The sequence below is a fragment of the Balaenoptera musculus genome, chromosome 12, assembly GCF_009873245.2.
Source record: "Balaenoptera musculus isolate JJ_BM4_2016_0621 chromosome 12, mBalMus1.pri.v3, whole genome shotgun sequence".
Lineage (NCBI taxonomy): Eukaryota > Metazoa > Chordata > Mammalia > Artiodactyla > Balaenopteridae > Balaenoptera > Balaenoptera musculus.
Genome location: NC_045796.1, coordinates 85,817,348 through 85,834,087, shown reverse-complemented (window position 1 = coordinate 85,834,087; position 16,740 = coordinate 85,817,348). Strand labels below are relative to the sequence as shown.

The window sequence follows — 16,740 nt, the reverse complement described above, 5'->3', positions numbered from 1 at the left end:
CCAGGAGATAGGGAGTGAGAATGTGTGTGAAGTGATTTGAGTCCTCAGCAGAAAGGCACTATAGCAAATTCCAGGTCATAGCATGGATATTTTATTCCCACATTTAATATCACCATCTTCCCATAGGAAACTATTAAAAGTACATTAAGCATAATGAAGGCACATTAACTATAGCATGCGGAGAAGACACACTTGAAGTTTTGTTTGGGGTTTTGCTGTTAGAAGGGGGAAGGCCATGTTTAATTCTGTGGAACCATTGCCTGAAAATATCAGGCGAGTAGAGAACTGTTCTGAGTAGGAAAATAAGGAATTCAGTAACTCCCCACAGCGTATTTTTCTTGTCATGGAAGACTTCTAGAAGAGCATCATTTATTTCCATAGTAAAGTTTAAGTACTCATCCAGTTTTAGAATTGCCTTTGCCATTAAGACAAAGCTTGTTGAATGGCAAAAAAGGCATATTTAATGCAACTCTAGTTTGCATTTCAGATAAACTCTTCTTGCGCCTAGGCTGAAATGTACGCCTGCCAAGAACGTTGAGTTGGCTTTTGCATTTCCAGCATAATGTTCTTCCTGTATCTTGGCATGAAGTTCATTAAATAAAGTTTTGGCAAAACTCCCACATCAGGTAGTCTTCTTTCAGCCTACTCTTCCTTTGGGAGTTTTATTTGCATTTCACTTGGAGAATTCAGAGGGTGGCTTTTTTGTTTTGTTCTTTGTTTTTCTTTTGTTTTGCTTTGCTTTGATCAGCTATTGAGGGAAAGAGGAATAGAAGGCTTTTTGGAATCATGGAATTATTCATAAATAATATTAAATGCCCTCATTTGTATAGAGGTGCATATAGTATTTAAATTATATGCATATACTGCTGAAAGTAGCTGCAATGAGAGTTAGTGGACTGCATTCTATATTATATCACCAGCGTCCAGGAATACATTTTTAATTGTAAAAATACATTGTAGGGAGGGGAGGTGGAAGATTACTGTCATTTGAGCATTTCAGAGATGCATTTATGAGGTTTTTTTGTTTTTATTTATTTTTTTTGGCCACACTGCATGGCTTGCCGGATCTTAGTTCCCCAACCAGGAATGGAACCGGGCCCCTGACAGTGAAAGTGCCGAGTCCTAACCACTGGACCACCAGGGAATCCCCAAGATGCTTTTGTTTCTTTACAAAGAATGAAAGAGTTTTCCAGTTTTAAAAATGTACTAAGTAAGCCAAGTACAACCTTTCCTTGTAGTTCTGAGATACTTCTATCCATTGGCATTTACATTGAAAAATAGCATCTGAAGCCCTTGACATAAAATACAAGCTGTAATTTTGAAAAACCTCAGATCCTTGTGTTCATGGTTGAAACATCAGGCAGAAGGGTGCAGGCAGTGAGCTCTCAGGCCTCTTCGAACCCTCGTGAGTGTAGGGCTTTAAGATTTTTAGGTGCTGAAATTCAGGAAACTAAGATTCCCAGGTTGTATTGGGGACATATTATGATTGAGTTTCTCATTGGAGTGCATGGACTCCATGAACAATTAGTGTAACCACAGCCTTCGGCATGGACATCAGCTGGCTTGACTTAAATAGAGCAACGTGGCTGATGGTGGTGGTGTCCTTGTGGCATGGTCAGAAATACCTTCCTCTGTTTCTCTCCTACTCTCTCCTTAGTCCTCCACATGCGCACAGAATTCTCAGCAGGCTGGCGTGCTAGTCATTCACAAACAGGAGCTGTGTTTTTCTCTTTCACTGTCTTTATTAGTGTCTTTTCGGGCACCTGGAAACCTTCCTCTTCTGGAAGTCCTTCTTCTTCTGTCTCTGCCCGTCAAACTCCTGGCACAGCTCCAGCAAGTCTTTCTGATTGCCAGAACTGCAAGCCCCAAACTCCATCTGAAAATGACCTTTCTCATCTCTGAAATTCTAGAGGACTTTGTACCACTTTTATTCTACTTTCCACAAACAATTTTATACAAATCTTTTGGACGTATTTGTTGTCTTTGCTTGATTACAGCCTTACTGCGACTTCAGTCCTCCACTTTCAAGGGCTCTCGGCACTTCTGATCGGCTAGCACCTCAGGCTTCACATGGAGTAAGCTAAACTCATCTTGAGTGCCACATTTTCTTGTATTTTCTACTTTGCCTTGTAGAATTAGTGGTCCGTAGGCTGGAACTGTAATGTCATCTTGACTTTTCCCTTCTCTTCCTTTCCTGTTGGGTCAGCCTACGCGGTACCTCTTCCATCCGTCTTTCCTCTCTCTTCCCACTGCTGTTTCCCTCTCTTGGTCTCCAGTTACCCCAGCCTCCATTATTTCCATGGCCTCTTTCCTTTCATCCTCCCTCAGATCCTTACCAACATCCTTACTCATCTTGTACACCATGGTCCTATTGGCTGTCCTAGGACAGCCCTGATTCTGTCACTCCTCAGTCAGAAATCTTCAGTGGGGCTCCAAGGCCTCCTCAAAGACAACCCGAAGCCTGTGTCTTGGTTTCTAGTACGCCCGCCGTACGTAGGTCACCTGCCTTTCCAGCTGTGTACATGGACTACTCTTTCCCTTCACAGACTTGGAGCCAAGTGAACTACTTCCTGCTTCCTGGATGCACTGTGTGTTCTTAGCTCCGGGCCTTCGCTTCCTCTATGCCTTCAGACTGGCTTGTTTGTTTCTGTCTCCTAAATCAGTCTCTTGGTACAGACTCTGGGCCTCTGAATTCCAGCAGCACTTTTCCTCCTGCATCTCTTTATGTCTTGAGTAATTAGTACTCATCTGCAGATCTTTGAAAAAGAAGAAATATCCCTGATCCACCTTTGGATACTAGCTGAGCTCCAGGTCCTCCTGCCCCCAAACAGGAGTCTTGACTATAGAAGCTGCTCAACAAATGTTTGTTGAATTAATTAACAACAAAATTAATAACTACATAGATACTACCATAGAGCTTTTTTTATCCTTTTTTTTTTTTTTAAACTGGGAAAAGAACAAAGACCAAAGAGAGATTAAGAAAAACTATTTAAAGAGAATGCATTCTTTTAAATCTAGTTATGTGCAAGACATTTTATGTAAAATGCCTGGTGATGCTGGATTCAGTAAACAATTGATTTAATACATTGATGAAAGTGAGATAGTATAGCTACACCCTGTTAAAATTGGGGGAAAAAATAAAGTGTACTTTTATGTCTTGGAAGGATGAAACATAGTAATAGTTTTATTTTGGGAAACTGGTAGAAAATTACTCCAGAAGTCCCTTCCCTTCAGGCATATTCTTTCCAAACCTTGGGGCTTGGTCATATGTCCAAACCTCTGCCCGTATTGGTCCTCTATGTAATTTATTCTTCCCATTTCCAATCTGATGCAAAAGTCCTTCAAGATCCAGCTCAAAAATCATTCCTACTCAAAAGTCTTCTCTTCAGATCTCGGGCAGAATTCAGTGTTTTCCTAATTGTCTGGTCTTTTTTAAACCTTGTAAATATCCCTACTAGAGCAGGTCTCTCACATAACATTGTAGTTATTTGTTTTCAGGCCTCCCTTAAGCAGCAAATGTTAAGCTTGTGGAGAGACAATTAGGTCCCTGGGGCTTAGCTTGGCACTTGGAGCATAGTAGACATGCAAATATTTGTTCAAGTAATTAGTGAATATGAGTAATGTAGTAATATTTGAGGAATTTACTTCACAAAAAACTAAGAAGAGTACTCTGAACATCCAATTAAGAGAAAGGAAGAAAAGGAGAGGAAAAGTTGTCTTTTTTTCCACCCCTGGGAAAATTCATACTGAGTCTCATTCTATCAGCGGAGGATGAACTCACGACACCCACACCAGCAACTTGACAAAGTTGAATCAGACACGCAAGTTGAAATTCCAGTTTGTCCAATAAATATCCTGATGTCTTCAGATACATTACTTAATCTTTCTCTACCTTATTTCTTCATATCTAAAGAAGAAATAGTAGTACAGTCTATTCTCTTTAGTCACGGTAGTTATATTCTTTAAAATGAAAGAATACTGAATCATTTACTCATAGGGAAACTACAGGATGAGTTCCTTCAAGAATCTGTCATATAATTTTCATCGACCAATTAATACATGACCTGTTTTATGTGTGTTTCCATTATTGTTATACGTATAACTATATATGTTATTATTATATATACATTGTGTGTATATATATATATATATATATATATATATATATATATATATAAAACTCATGCCTTATCTAACACACATATTTTCTCTATAATGCATAACACAGCCTTCTAGGGTTTACGAATACTAGATGGACCTCCAGCACTATGCTGATGGCCATTCTCAACAAGAGAATTTACCAACAAAAAATATGGAAAGAAACCTGAGTATTCAATAGACCATGAAAAGGGCATGTTTACAGTATATGAGCTGAAACCAAAACTCAGAGCATGGCCATGTGACCTGAGCTGGGTGCTTGTGCATGGGGTGACTCAAATTCACCACTGTGCGTGTCCTTGAAGCTATAAGCTTTGATTTGGGGGTTACAAATAAATTTTAGTGAGGAGCTGAATTTGCAAATATGGAATCCATGAGTAATGAAGTTCGATGGTAACTATTTTCCAGTGTTGTTGTGAGGCTTAGAAGTAATTCAGGTTAAATACGTAACAACCCATACATGACGGTATTTGTGAGTCGACCAGCAGAGAGTAGGTGCTCTGTAATGCCCTTAGTTCTGGCATTGTAACTCTTAACATAAAAGTAAAAGATAGGCCTTGCTCTCAAGCTGCTTACAACGTCATTGAAGGAAAAGATAACTCATGAATGAGGCTAGATCGGTAATGATGAAGAGAGATATGAGTTCAGTGTCTCACTTCCAGGAACTCTCAAAACATAGAATCTGAACTGCAGCAATAAGAAAAGATTCATGGGAGCCTTAGGCCTTGAGATAGAATTTGGAGAAACAAGCTGGGTGCAGAAACAATAATCAAACTCCAGTCAAAGCCACAGAAATGGTATGAGTGTGGCACATTCAAAAGACCACAGCTGGTAAAAAATGGGATTCACATTGGAAAATGTCGATCGTGAAGGCAGGAGAATCAAAGCTAGAGGAGAGTTTGGATGCTATTCTCTATAAGCAAAGTTACTAAATGTGAGTGCTGTTTTTGGAAAGATGGTCTGGCCGAGGTGGATAAGGGCGATTAGTGAGTAACGGAAGACTGGGGGAAAGAAACCCATGAAAAGGCTACAGCAATGACCTAGAGGTTGGAAAAAAGACAGCATGTTTCAGTGACAGTGGACCAGAAAAGCAGGCATGATCCACTTAATGGAATGAAAGACAGGCCCCTGAGACAGCTTATATTTGGGGGTAAAGAAAGAAAAATTGGAAAGAATACATACATGGAGTATCCACAGAGACTCCTTGTTTAAAGTTGCCCTCAAACTTCCTGGATGCAAGGATTTGTCTCTTTTCAGGCATCCTTTTGTTCCCTGACAAAACTTCTATTGGTCTAACTCAGTGTTTTCCTAATGTTTTTGACTATGACCCACAGTAAGGCACACAGTTTACATCAATATATAATTGAAAACTAGACTTTTACCAAATAATATTTCCCTCTTCTGTGGGTAATGCACTCTTGTATTTTCTAGGCATTCCTATTTGGTTATGAAAAGTCGATCATGACCCTCAAACAGGTCGCCACTCAATGTTTGAAAATCACTTGTTTGTCTAACATGTTCTCTAGGCTTGAAAATTCATTTCCCAATGATTAAGATTAAATAGGAAGCTCAAAACTCAGCTTCCAATTTCTTTCTTAAAGGCAAACTACATTCTAAATAAAATTCTCAGAGTTAGGTGATCAAGAAATTAAACTGAAAGCAGAGTTGGTGATTTCGGATAAGCCAAGCATCTTCTTTCCTAAAACACTTGACAGGCAAGCATGTATGTTGGATATTTCTCATGCTACCCATCAAGCACTAGGTGAGGATCCTTGAGTATTATTTCTCTGATGCTTTCAGTGAGAGATGCTTTTATGTTTTGTATACAAAAGAGTGGTCTGATAAATGGGGAAGCAGTTATGGCTGTGACAATCCAAAGCCGTCATGTAATGCTGAAACTAATTCTCTTGACTAAGTAAGATCTAGTACGGGCCCTTTAGGTTTGGAATTGTAGTATAACTCTAGCCTACAAGACAGTACCTTATGACTTGAGATCCTCTGCTTAAAGAACATTGTGCAGCAGAAGATTAATAATTTCCTGGAACGTAAGTAGGAGAGGTAGGGAAGGAAATAAAGCGTGATGACTCAGAGTGCCTGCTCGTGGTCAAAATCCCGAGCTTCTGGTCAGGGCTCTGCTACTTGTTAACTATCTGATGCTGGCCAGGTGACTGGACCTCCCTGTGTGGCCATTTCTCTTCCACTGTATTGGATGCTGGTACCCATGCACAGTGCTGACGTGAGGGTTGAGTTACTGTGTAAAACTTATACAGCACATGGCACACAGTAAAAGCTCAAGGAACATGGTGACGACCCTTATGATCTGGGAAGGTGAGATTCTGGTGGAGCAAACACCTGAAGCATCTCCGGACCACAGGTGTCTGCTGCCAGGGCAGACATGTATTTTGCTATCGCTCCTGGGAACAAAGGAAGGTCAAATATTCTTCATGGCACCACCTATGCAAGAATGGGCCACTGCTTTTTTCCCACTCTTTTTTTCCCCCACTCTTAGTAGAGGAGAAGGGCAGGGAATGTATCAAGGAGAATGGAAGTCAGAAAAGAAGTGTTAGTCCTTAAGGCCGGTACCACAAAGCCATTTCAAAGTTAGCCAGCAAGTGGATGAGAGGATGGCTTGAATCAATAGCCAGCATTCCTGGATCTGTGGGAACCAAGTTGAGCCCAGGATGGCAACTCCCAGCTGACAATCGCTCCAAGTCACAAACGGCAGCCATTTCAATGCTTCCAGCCTGAGACGGTTCCCTATTCTTTCTCTGTGGTAGAGAGAACGTGTACAACTAAAAGCTCTTTCTAGGTAGTGTTGAGAATGTGCCCTTATTATAAGACGGAAAGAAGAAATTCAACACCAAATACCTGCCTGAAATGGGTGAGATATTAATAAACACATCTTGCTTCACCCACCAACGTGAGTAAATCCTACCATGAACAAAATTTGGAAGATGGCTGTAGGCTGAGAGGAACTGAGGATGTCTGTAGGTGAATACAGAGTATTCACAAAGATGGGGGAAAAAAGAAGGGCGACTAAGAAGGTCAGGTGTTTGTGGAATGAAGCCTATCAACTGGTACATGCCAAGTGATGTACATGAATGACTTGGGTGGAGCTTAAGAAAAATATGATAAAGCCTCTGATAGGTAGTTTTGTCGTTTCAGAATCCCTCATTATTTCCATCAGAGTTAAGAAAATGTTGAGATTTGCATGTGCACAGTGTACAGGTCGTCTTCTATTGTGATTCCATTTATTATTAAATTTTTCTTTTAAAAAATTAGGGGGGAATGTATCAGTTTGCAGGGCTGCCATAATAAATACCACAGACTGGGTGGTTTAAACAACAGAAGTGTACTGTCTCCCAGTTCTGGAGGCTGGAGGTCCAAAATCAAGGCGTGGGCAGGTCTGCAGGCAGCCGCTTTCTCCCTGTGGCCTCACATGGCCCTTTTCTCTGTGTGTGTCACCCCTGATGATTTTGTGTGTCCAAAATGCCTCTTCTTACAGGAACACCTGTCAAATTGGATTAGGACCCAGCCTCATTTTAACTTAATTACCTCTTCAAAGGCCCTGTCTTCAAATACAATCACATTCTGGGGTACTGAGGGTTAAGGGCTTCCGCACATGGATCAGGGGCAGACACAATTCAGCGCACAATAGGGGATCTTGAAGGAACTGTGAGAATTTCCCTTTAGCCAAGGAAGGTATGTGCCAGGCATCTTCCCAGGGACAGGACCGCTATGGCTCTGCTTTCAGCATCCCAGGGGTGAACCTGTGATGTGTGTGTGTTTCCTGCCCAGGTGGCCCTTCGGTGTATCAGCCAGGCCTGCCCAAATGTGGTGATCCCTTCTTACCTCATGCCTTGTCTGGATTTGAGGAAGATTTTGCCACACTTGTTATGATGTTTTTATGATTAGCTGCTCTGCAGGGCTCCCTCTTGGGAATAATTGATGATCATATTTAATCATATTAGCATCACTAACTGTTTTACCCTTCATCTGTAAAGCAGCACCAAGCTTGGCCCCCTAAGCGCTGACAATAGACACTGCTTCTCTCCACTCCCCCATCCCAGTTGTCACCTGCACCTCAAAGCAGACCCACTCTCTGCTTGCTCTCTCTGGAGCCCTCCATCTTACCCTTGCCCTGGAAAGACTCGTAGCATTGTGTAGAAAGTTGCCCATCCAAGCAGCTCCAAAACTCCACAGGTGGACCATCTTCCATCTCGGCAGAGCAGTGAGATTAGTGGGAAAGGCAGCCTGAGATTCCTGGACCCCTGTTCCATGTTGTTTCCAAAATGAGTCAGAGCTTCTGTGATATCTGTGACTAAAACGAGAAGAAAAAACAAAGATGTCCTTAAAGACTCTGGGTTTTTTTCTCCTAAACTAGTGAATGTTAGGGAATATATGCTTCAATAATCTGCTCTCACACCCTCTGGATCTGGCCTATGACACTGGTCTGTCTGGGACAGCCCCGCCCTGTTGGCAGGAGCCCTCTGACCACAGCCTTCCAGGCTGGTGACCCAGCCTGCTGGGGACCCCATGGCTGACCTTCTGACCCTGATACCCCAATCCCTTTGTCCCCCCATTGATCCTCTGGTTTTCCAGTGCATCAGCTTCTTGTCTCTGAATCATATTCTCCATATATCTTGGTCTCTGATGCCTTCCAGGGGATGTCCTTAATTATCACCTGCTGCTTCCTGAATCCTTGAGGGTTTCTCATTGCCAATGGCCAGTTGATGTGCTTCTAGGATAGGTATTCTAGACAAAAGATTAAACCAGAGTGACGTGACTTTTTGTCCTGATCCGTTGAGAGACCACCTATTAAAAAAAATAGGCAAAGCACTCTTTAGGGATTATTTAGCTTTAAAAAATACAGTAGAACAAGCCTAAGATTATTTGTGTAATAATATTCCTCTTACTCAATTTTATTTCTGTACACTTTCTTGACTGGGAGGCTAAGAAGTAGAGTCATAGCCCAATCACAGGGATCGGACATCAGTTATCCAGGCCCTAATCTGTAACCTGGGTGTGTTCCTGGTTTTGCACATCTCATGTGCAAGTGTCATCACCCAAATGCATGGAGGCTAAAAAAGTACAGGAGACCAAGGCATTGTATCTTGGAGTCTCTTTGGGTTTTCACCTTGCTGCGGACTTGGTCCATCTCGTCTGACTTAACCTCCCCACTGCAGAGTCCTTCCGCCCCCCTTCCTACTTCCTTACCCCTAAGCCCTCATCTCCCTCACCTGGCCCTCTTCCTGTCTATTTTATCACCAGTGTCTTAACTTTGAGTTCATCCCATTCAGCTCTATTCCTGGTCATTTTAATTTTTCCCCCAAAGGCTCCAGGTTTCAACTAAGATTAAGGATTCACAAGTTTTGACCTTTTGAGCTTCAGGCTTGTAGGGACAGCGGCAGCGGGGCGTCTGCTCTCAGCTCTATCCCAGGCCCCTCATGCTCGGCCGGAACAGAGCTGAGCCCACCGTGCCCGGGCACACGCAGCTCTGCTGTGCCTTCTGCGTGTTCAGCAGAGCTGTGTGTCCTCTAGGAACCAGGGCCTGGTCCCTGTTCTGCCCTCTCTCCACCACCACGACACCTTGTTCCCTAATCAAGCCAGCAGACAACACGGACTCCTTTCTGACCTCCCCATTTTCACTCTCACTCTCCCGTACTCTGTTTTCCACTCAGCAGCCAACGTTAGATTTTTATTTTTCCTGAAACTTGTGTCGCATAACTATGGTGGGATCCAGGCCCCTCTCCATCTGAGCCCCTGCCTCTCTTTTTCATCCTGTATTAATATTCTCCCCCTGTCTCCTCTCTAGCTCCCTGCTCAAGGCCATGCCAGCTGCATTGCTTCCTCTCTGTTTGTGTTCCTTCGCCCCACTGTTGTTCTGGGGCTCCCTTCCTTGGGCCTGCCCATGACTGCCGCCTTCATCACTCTGTCCTCAGCTCAGATGTCACCTCCTCAGAGAGGTCTTTCCTGCTGACTGTTCCTCCTGAAGCAGCCTTGTCACGCACACACACACACACATATACACATACACACACATATACACATACACACATGCGTGCACACATACACACATACACATACACACATACACATATATACACATAAACACATACACACAAACACACATACACACGTCCACACAGATACCCACATATACACATACACACGCACATACACACACCCACATGCACACATCCACACAGTCACACACACACACACGTGCACAATTACACATACAAACACACATACACATATATACACATACACACAAACACACATACACACGTCCACACAGATACCCACATATACACATACACACGCACATACACACATACACACACCCACATACACATGCCCACACAGGTGCACACACACACACACACAGCCCTCCCCTGCCCAGTCCCTCCTGGCCCCATACACTATTTTATTTTTGATTCATCACCTTAAGTCATGTTTTAAATTATTACTTATTATTAAATGTCCTTTCTTTACACACCACAGTGTAAGCTCCGTGAGGGCAGGAACGCTCATGTGTCTTGCTCACTGTTGCGTTCCCTGCACTCAGAAAAGGGCCAAGTACACAGTAGGTGTTCAGGAAATATTCCTGAAGGAGTGAGTGCCTTTCTGCCTCTCAAGTATCCCCTGGGTCTTTCCTCACCTTCACCCTCGCACCCACTTCTGTCCTCACTGTCTCTCACTCGGGCTCTTGGTAAACTCTCCCTGGGATGTTCCCTTCCCCAGCCTTCTTCCTCCCCAAAGCCCCCAGCTTTGCTTCCTGGAGTGTATTTTTCTCTCTCTCCCGATGCCCTCTGATGCTGAACAAGGTAGCCCTCGCTCCATCAGGGATGGGGCAGCAGTGGTGGTGGTGCGTAGAGGGGTCCACTGTGTTTGGCAAAGAACGAGCTGTGTGTGGAAGAGGAGACCCCTTCCTTGGGAGAGGACCAGGGCCTAACATCCTCCACTGTGTCCTCTACTTGTGAGGCCCTACAGTTTCTCAAAAGTGGGTGTCTGGGCTTCCCTGGTGGCGCAGTGGTTGAGAATCTGCCTGCCAATGCAGGAGACACGGGTTCGAGCCCTGGTCTGGGAAGATCCCACATGCCGCGGAGCAACTAGGCCCGTGAGCCACAATTACTGAGCCTGCGCGTCTGGAGCCTGTGCTCCGCAGCGGGAGAGGCCACGATAGTGAGAGGCCCGCGCACCGCGATGAGGAGTGGCCCCCACTTGCCGCAACTGGAGAAAGCCCTCGCACAGAAACAAAGACCCAACACAGCCAAAAATATAAAAATAAATAAATAAAAAATTAAAAAAAAAAAAAAAAAAAAAAAAAAAAAAAGTGGGTGTCTGTGACCAGGATGGCCTTGAGACTTCAAAATGCCATTCAAATAGGGAGAGTTTGATCCCGTATTTAATCAGGATAACCAGCTTTCTGATCTGTAAAAATAAGCACCCTATCTCCTTCCCTGGACCTACAAGAACCCTGGGTATAGAGCAGAGGAAGGTGTTGAAAGGAGGCCACACGTTAGGTGGGGACCGTGTATCTATGATTTTTAATTCCCCCAGTGCTTATCCCATGGTCTTCTACACAGTAGGCATGCAGTCAGTCAACTTGAAATATTTGAGTATTTACATTTTCCTATGCCTCGTGCTGTACCCTGGGGGCATGGGAGTGAACCAAATGGAAACAATCCCAACTAAATTATAAGCTGGTAGAGAAAAAGCCCTAAACTGGTCATCATACAAATACATTGTAATTAGGAATTGTGATATACTTCAAAAGAAATCTACACAGTGCAACTGCAACTCCGCAAGTTTGCTGCCCTGTGAGTGGCTCCCTTACAGTTGGCTGCTGCCTGCATTACATTAGGGTGAAGGAGCACTTATTCGTCCTTGGATGAGTGCACAGTAGTTTTTCTGGATTGCTCATGCATGGATGTAGAGGCCGGGAGAGTCAGAGACCATCGTACTAATAATTCCCCGGGTACTGGGGAAAGCTGACTCTCAGAACAGAGAACAAGGGTCCCTTCTGGTCAATAGAACCTCTTCCTTCACGTCTTATTCTTTTAGGTGATTACTTCCAGGAATGGGCTGCTTCTTTTTTCCATGGATTTTTGGCAAATCATGAATGATGACAGTATTGGTAAATGAAAAATAAAAATTTTCACTACTCAAAATCAGAAACATAAAGAGACTGTGCAGACTTTGTATACTTACAGGGTGGTGATGTGAGAAAGCCTTTCTGGGGAAATGGCATGTAAATCTAGATGTGGAGGACAAAAAAAGGGTTATTCAAGTAAAGAACAGGAAGTAAAACAGTTGAAGAAAGGGAGCAGCATTATATAGGTCTGGAGACTGGGCAAAAACAGGTTTGGGATGCATGGAGAAGTCTGCTGAGCCTGGAGTAGAGAGAGTGGGAGACAGGATCGCTCAAGAGAGAGTGGAGAGACAGGAAGGGGCTGGATCACGCTTGACCTGCAGCTGTCAACTGCTCTCTGGATTAGGGATGCGTGACTGTCCTGGGCTGTGCCATTTTAATCCTAGTGGTGTGTCCCTGCTTCCTTGCTTAGCCTTTAAGCCTCTCTTATGATCCTTCTATATTTCAAGTCGGGACCACCACCATTCCTGAAAGCTTTCAGTTCTCCTTATTAACTCTGTTCCTTGGGGCCTGTCTCTGCCTCTCGGCGCCCAGGCATTTGCTGCTGGGTTAGGAGGAGGAGAGCACGTTTCTTGTGGCTTAGATATCTCAGATCATGAGCCTAATCTACAACTCTCTTTCAATAAGGAATTCAGCAAAATTACATGCTAAGATGTGCTCCAATATATTTATAGAAAATTGTATACAGTCCTTGAGAAATTTGTCAAGTGGAAGCCAAACAGATATAGAACGAAGAACTACATACTTACTGCTTTTCATAAAATTGAGTGTCCTGACTGGTGTGAGGTGATACCTCATTGTAGTTTTGATTTGCATTTCTCTAATGATTAGTGATGTTGAGCATTTCTTCATGTGCCTCTTGGCCATCTGTGTGTCTTCTTTGGAGAAATGTCTATTTCGGTCTTCCACCCATTTTTTGATTGGGTTGTTTGGTTTTGTTTTTTTTTTTTTTTGATATTGAGCTCCATGAGCTGTTTGTATATTTTGGAGATTAATCCTTTGTCCATTGCTTCATTTGTAAATATTTTCTCCCATTCTGAGGGTTGTCTTTTGTCTTGTTTATGGTTTCCTTTGCTGTGCAAAAACTTTTAAGTTTAATTAGGTCCCATTTGTTTATTTTTGTTTTTATTTTCATTACTCTAGGAGATCTGTCATACAGAGTGAAGTAAGTCAGAAAGAGAAAAACAAATATTGTATATTAACGCATGTATGTGGAATCTAGAAAAATGGTACAGATGAACCTATTTCCAGGGCAGGAATAGAGATGCAGACATAGAGAACAGACTTGTATAGACATATATACACTACCAGGTGTAAAATAGCTAGCTAGTGAGAACCTGCTGTATAGCACAGGGAGCTCAGCTCTGTGCTCGGTGATGACCTAGAGGGGTGGGAGGGTGGGAGGGAGGTCCAAGAGGGAGAGGATATATGTACACATATAGCTGATTCACTTCGTTGTACAGCAGAAACTAACACGACATCGTAAAGCAATTATACTCCAAAAAGAAAGAAAATCGAGTGTCCTTTTAGTCTCACATGGCCAAATCTAGGACTTGCACTTTGAATGGGGCAGAGGCAGCGATGTTTCTCTTTACGACATGCGTTCGCTGTGCTGATTTTCATAATACTTCCTGCCGAGGAAAACCAGAGTCCTGCTTCCTGCCCATGGTGTCCCACAGCCGTTTGCTCAGGGTCTCCCACGTGGTGAGTGTCTCATCATCACAACACTGAAACCCCTCCCAGCAGAGGACATTCTTAGGAAGGAGAGCTTTCTGCTGAACAAATCACGGACCATAATGTGGCTATAAATACAAATCATGCAGCCAGTCGTGAAAAGATAACACAAAGGGAATAAAATCATAAAGCTGCCATATATTGAGCACTTAGCGTGTGTCGGATACTGTGCTGAAAATTAGCTCCGAGCTTCACAGCTGCTCTGCCCTGCAGGTGTTAACATCTCTGCCTTACAGGCTAGATAGAGTACGTAGGCGGAGGTGGGCAACGTTAGCCCCAGTACCACACAGGTTATAAATGTCGGGGGAATTTTTAAAGCAGGTCTGCCTAGTTCAAGCTCCAAACTCAGACTCTGCCAAGGACACTCAATTTTTCAAATCAGTCTAGGCCGTAGAGATCAGGACTTGATCAAAACAAAACAGAAACCTGTCAGATGCAATTCAGGGGCTAAGGGGCTTGATCCACAAATCATCAAAAGAGAGATCTGACCATAGGTAGCAGAGCTCTTGAAAAACTCTAGAAGTTGTGCATCTGCTGCCGTGGAAGTTGCTTTATACTTTTCTCAAAAATTCAGTCAAATGGCCTGAAAGGTTATGAGTCCCCTCTTCAAAATGCTGTTCTGTTTGGTTCTGCTTTGTTCCGTCTGTCAGTCTGATATTTGAGCAAATGTATAAGTGAATCGATATATCGAAGTACATTTTTTTCAATGTGTGTGAGACAGATTAGAGCAGGGTCAACTCAGAGGAATGATGCTTGAGACTTGGAGAAACCGAGGTGTACTGGCTTTTTGATTTCATTGTTTCCTTTAAGTTAGGACTTTATTAACCACCTGCTGTGGGCAAGGCATTGCATGCGATGAGGATACACTGAGGAACAAGCAAAGCTCGGTATCCCCGTAAATGCCCCTCCCCCTCCCCCATCTGGGACGTTGAGGCTTAGCCCCTGTCCCCCTACACGAACCCACAACTGACCATTTCCAAATTCAATCCACAGGGAGACAGAAGGAGAGCTTTATTCTGTGCGGCGTTCCCATGCTCATTTAGTCAAGTATGATTTATTGGCCTTGGAAAATAGTACAACCGCCTTTCTTAGACTCTCTGCTTACTGGAATGTATATTTTAATAATCTGTAGTTTTTTATGTATGCCCTCTGGTGATTTTGAAACACCGAACTCTGAATTTATCGTTTTGATCAAGGAATCGCGTGTGCTCACTGGCCTTGACGTACGGCGCAGAGCTGCTGACCCGCTGTCAGTGAAACACGCTTTGTGCAACGTTTTCCCAGAAACGGCGATGCACTGGCACAAATTGCTTCCCATTCTTGCGGTACCCTTGTTAGGAGCAGCATGCATTTTGCATGAGAGCAGGCAGGGGCTAGGACGCAGGCGCGGTCGTGGACCTCAGCAAGGCTGACAGCGTGAAAGGGGATGAAATCTGCAACTTTTCTCTCACTAGCACCACATCCCCTACCGAGTTCACCAGCCACAGGCAATCGGAGAACTCTGAAGGTTAATTCTTTCTGCCCATACGTAGAGTTACAGCTCAGTGGACAAAGCCCTTGAAATGTTATCACCCCAGCCAGGACATTTTAAGTGGAAAAAATGGCTGGTAGTACAAAAAGGTTAAACGAATTAGAAAACGGGTCTCAAACAGACTTGCCGGTTGTTTTTTTTTTTTTTTCAAGAGTTGCCTAAAATATTCTGTAACTTTTATAGAGGTTGTGACTCGAAACATGTTTCAGCCGTATGATTGCTGGGAACTATTAAAATGAATAGCACAAATAGGGCAATTAAATATAGATGCGAACAGATTCAAACCCCAAGAGAAAATGAAGCTGCTTTGGTTTTTCTTCTAAAAACACGCAGGTGGATTTCTTTGGAATTGGAGTAAAGGCCTATTTTGATAAAGCTGGCTGGATAGGGAAGAAGGCTGAGGAGGCTAAACAGTTGTGACTACCTGGCCCCAACCCCTGAAGGGAGACCTGTCCTAAGCGAAGGTATCAGCCTAAGGCGGTGCTTCCGCTCATAACATACAGACCAGCTAGAAGACATGGGCTCCGAGGACAAAAGCAAGGGACCGCCATCTGTGTAGCTTCAGACAGATGCCAAGGCTTCACTTTACACTTCTTAGGTCTCCTGTGACCCCATGTCCCTGGCACCCTGGTTTTCCTCTGCTGGCTCACAGCGAGTGTGAGAGGATAGGAAGGTCTCTCTTTGGTGCAGATCCCTCGTGTGTGAAGTGCGTACTAACACAGACGACGCGGATGTGTGGGAAACAAAAAGCGAACATTGAGAGGTGCCTGTCTGCCTGGAAAGGGAAAACCGAAACTCATCGCAGGCACTGCTGGAACATGTTAAAGCCAATGTGTTTCCGACAGTTAGTCAGGGGCAAGGGGGATGACAAGGATTTGGACATCCCTGCATTTTGGCTTGCTGCAAAAGGCAGGGGAATTAAGAATGACAATTTGAAAATAGCCAAGACTTACGGAGCACTTACCATGCAGGGACTTGAAAAATTTCATGTCGTCTTTACAGTAAGTAGTGGTAAATGTTAAAGTAAAAGAGCCAGGAAGGGCAGAGCCAGGATCCAACAGAGGAAGCCTTCACTGGCCTCAGCTTTGCCCGTGGCCTGTGCCTTCACTGTGATGCCCTTCGACCCAGCAGTGTGAGTAAAAATCATTCCTCACAGGGA

At 43.7% G+C, this 16,740-nt stretch overlaps 1 protein-coding gene across 2 annotated transcripts in view; it reads left to right on the top strand.

Moving 5' to 3' along the window:
* Nucleotides 1-16,740, top strand: part of ADGRB3 (adhesion G protein-coupled receptor B3) — a 780,347-nt gene that overhangs the window by 370,439 nt on the left and 393,168 nt on the right. The gene's annotated exons all lie outside the window — the stretch shown is intronic.